Source organism: Wolffia australiana, chromosome 6 (assembly GCF_029677425.1).
Source record: "Wolffia australiana isolate 7733 chromosome 6, ASM2967742v1".
Lineage (NCBI taxonomy): Eukaryota > Viridiplantae > Streptophyta > Magnoliopsida > Alismatales > Araceae > Wolffia > Wolffia australiana.
Genome location: NC_135840.1, coordinates 3,534,078 through 3,538,408, shown reverse-complemented (window position 1 = coordinate 3,538,408; position 4,331 = coordinate 3,534,078).

The following is a 4,331-nucleotide window of genomic DNA, read 5'->3' as shown; positions in this document are numbered from 1 at the left end:
GCGCACCGTCTGCCCGCCACCAGAAGACGTCCGCAACCTCTGAACCCACCCCACATTAGCCACCCATCGGCGTCCGACATCCCGTTACTACCAGAATTCCCTCGGATTCGAGCTATTAGTCGCCAGCGCGATGAAGGTACTCCCCTATCCCTGCCCTTTTACGTCTCTTACGTCCTTCAGTGCTCTTTCGATTTGCCTCTACCGTGCTTGGGTTAGATAGTTTAGAGCGAGACAGGTTGAGAAAATGACGAAATTGCACGAGAGTCTTACCTGCCAGTACGAGTCGGGTCCCCCCCGACGCGTGTGAGCATTTCAGCGGGGTTTCCCCGTTCGGCGACGTCCTCGCCCTCGACCCTCTCGAGTGAGTCTCAGGAGGTCCGTCTGACTTCACTCTAAGCGAACCCGTCAATTCTCTAGAACGGCACCCACCGCTCGTCGGCGCACGCACGTACTACACGTGGGGTCTCATTAACTCACGTCATCATACCTACCTGTCACTAGCATCCGTCGGACGACGTCATTCGACGTAGTCCGACTAGACCATGATTCGATACTGAGCCCATACCCTCGGTGACGATCGGACGACGTCTTGACGATGTCCGACATCAGAAGATAATGTGATTAGAAGATAATTAGATAGGTAGAGATGTGATGACATAGGGAGGTATGATTATACATTAATGATGACATGGTGAAAACAGCATGACATTAAATGTGTAATACATGATGGAATGAGCATAGTGAATGATGTGATGATGATAAGTATAATAGATCTAACCTAATGATGATCATGAAATAAAAAAATGTGAGGCCAGGATGATTACCATAGATCCTCAAGTTCCATTGGATCACATCATTTTACAAGTGCAGGTAATATCTCCCCCTCTTCTCTGTTGGTTCTACTCAAACTCCGAAGGTACCAATAATGAGCTTTCAATCATCCCACAAATGTAGGAATAGTGTAAGGATTATTTTTCACAAATATCCGCCCTTAATTTTTACATCTCATGGCATGGATGCAATGAGGGGATAAAGATAATGCTTCACTATAAATTTCACCTCAATCGACGTTTCGGATCATTCAATATCACACTATAAAGCTGGAAAAATCCTAGCTATCCACTTTACCATTTATTCTTTCTCCTCATCAATGTCCTCATCAATTCATTCTTTTTCCATTAATGTTTTTAAAATCCTGTTAGATTATTTCTTTAATGATTATTGAATTATCATCATCTTCAATGATTGGTAGCTCTGAGAGCGACAAGAGTCCTACATGGAAAAAGAAAATAAAAATGTACATTATAATAATACTTATATTATTATGTGGTGTCTCATTGGCCCATACCATGTCGTTCTTGTAGTAAGAACATAGCAATGATTGTGCAAGGTGGAGTTTGGTGCCACGTCAATATTTTTATTTTTCTACAAGTCATGTGTTGCCATGCACTCATGCCACTTTTTTCAATTTTTAACTTTGAGAAATTTACATTGAAATAATGATTTTGTCTCAGCCTATGCACCTGCGTTTATAGTAAGTTTAGCATGCAAATAAAAAAATACACTTGTGTTTAGTCAGTCATTGGCTGTAATAGCGTTGAAATTTGGAATGGAATAGTTTTCACCTTTTTGCAATGATAACCAATGCCAATCATTGCTGGAAACCATGACTTGTCACCATTCCATTTAATCTAACGGTGATGAGTGGCAAAGCCGGAATTGAGGACCAATTTTTTTTAATAAATTCTATTAAATAAAATACAAATCATAAAACATATAAAATATATATTAGACTTCAAAAATTAATATAAATTCCTGAACCATGACTTGTCACCATTCCATTTAATCTAACGGTGATGAGTGGCAAAGCCAGAATTGAGGACCAAAAATGTTTAATAAATTCTATTAAATAAAATAAAAGTCATAAAACATATAAAATATATATTAGACTTCAAAAATTAATATAAATTCCTGAATATGGTTAGAAATAATAAAAAATATTGTTGGCTCCTAAAAATAAATTATTTCAAAATATGATGTCAAAAACCCTTTAAAATATTAATAGATCTTATAAAATCAAAATATCTTTTTAAAAATATATTTAACCATTTTAGGATTCATAGCACATATCTAAATTATTCTAATCCATAAAAAATGTAAATTTAGGGTATCAACATAATAATTAGGATGCTATTAGTCACAAAATAGACTGTTAAATATAAAAGGTTCAATAGATGTCAATGGGTATACGTGTAGTGTAAGGGTTTTTCATGAAAGACTATGTTGAGTATAAAAGGTGATGGATATTATGTGGCTGTCAAGCAAATCACACTACCATGTTTATTTAAGTTCATTGAATAAAATATTTGCGTTCATTATTATAATGAAGTCCATGAATACGTGCAATGACTTGGTGAATTATGATGAGATCATAATATAGTGATCACTAGTCTTTAAACATGTATTCTAAATATTCCTATTCTATGGATAGTCTAGATGGACATCGGATTATCTTGATAGAATAGCACTAGCTGATCCTACTTCTACGATAAGTATTATTGATCCTATAGTTATTAGTGTGGCGACACTAAGGACAAATAGTGGGTGTTCTTTGGAGAAAGAGTTCACTAAATTGATCTGTATGAATCCCTGGATGGTATTATACATGAACATCAATCAGGTTGATTCAAGTCACGGTTGTATAAGTGATCCACTAACCTAAGACACCAAGGACATATTGTTAGTGGACGACTACGTTTTGACTATGACTTACGAGCCTCTAAATAAGGGGTTCAAATAAGTTATAGATCGGATGTAGTAAGAAGCTTATGGAGATGATTGAGTGGTCAAGATGGGATCATCCGCCCTCGGTAAGAGGACATTGACTCGAGGAAGACGATGCAGAAAAATCCCTAGCCACGTTAGTGAGGATATTAGGTTTATTATCAAAACCTAATCCGCCATTCGATTATTACTAATGCGTAACGGGGATCATTGGAGACACGTACGAAGAGTCGGCAAGCCGAGGCGTTCAACGCGATAGCAACCCCGAGCTGAGGTTGGGAGGGCCTGCCAAGAAAGAAAAAGAGAGGAGGGGTGTCGTGTGTGTACCGCATGTGTGTATCTGCTGTCTAATTGCGTTCTCGCAGCTGGTGATGCACACTAGTTGTGCGAGGGCGTCACCGCATGATGTCCTGCCATACGCAATGTAGGCGCCACTGGGAGCATGTACATGCACGAAGCATGTCAACCAACACTTGTGAGCCTGATTCTAAGATGATATGGTGAAGGTTTCGTTCCTCATAGAGGAGTTAACCATCACGTGTCGCCATAGGCTCGGCTACTGTATTAGTTTGTATGTCATAGAAAGAGGAAAAAATAAAGAGAATACTCCCTGTATGATCACGGAGGATACCACCTCCCCCTGCTGGCCCCGGGTTCCCTTTGGACGCACCATCTACATTCAGTTTGAGGATGCCGAGTGGCGGTGGGAGCCAACGGACGTGTTATAGGTGAATGGGGATAAGGGCAAGGGTCACTAGAATGCCCAAGAGTGAAGGAAGCCGCACGTGAGGGCTGAGATGCGGTCGCGAGGCAGGATGAGATGGTGCGTGCGCCGTATCCAGAGCTTGATGCGACGCGTGATATCTGCGAGACACATGGGAGTCCCTGCATAACGGGAAGAATTTTGCCCTTTCTATATCTCCCATAGTAAGTAAGCTATGGTGATGTGTAGGATGGGGCTCCGTTTAGAGCGTGTTGGCGAGAGAAACATCTTGCCAAAATACTTAAACGGGGTCATTGGAATGTGAAGGTGTGGATGCCAAGGGTGTGTGATGTGACGCCAATAGGGTTGTCTCACTATGGAAGAAGAGATGTTCGATAGTCTCAGCTTGTGGTGATGTGGGGCAGCAGTGACAACGCGATCATCAGTCGAAAGGCAACGATGTAAGAGTCTCTAGAGGAAAAAGGAGACACAAGTGAGGATTGCCGGATGCTAGATGCGGCAACCCTAGTGCTGGATGGGGGATTTCTCGCGAAAATGCTCCCAAGAAGATCTACAGGAGAAGGTTCCATCAAGTGTGGGCGTACAAATCATACGGTCGGGAGTGGTCCCGATAAGAGTACTCTGAACCTGGGAGAGTGTGTCTGAAGATACACCATGCTGCTCCCATAGGTGTCCCGTGTTTCCCATGAGCAGTTGGGCCAGGGTGAGTCTTAGTCGATGTGGTACAAAGTGTGGATGGCGAGCTAAGGGTTCATCACCATGCCAAATGTCAAACCAGGCGCTAATCGCACCTACGCCAACCTGCCAACGTGTGACCTGGACT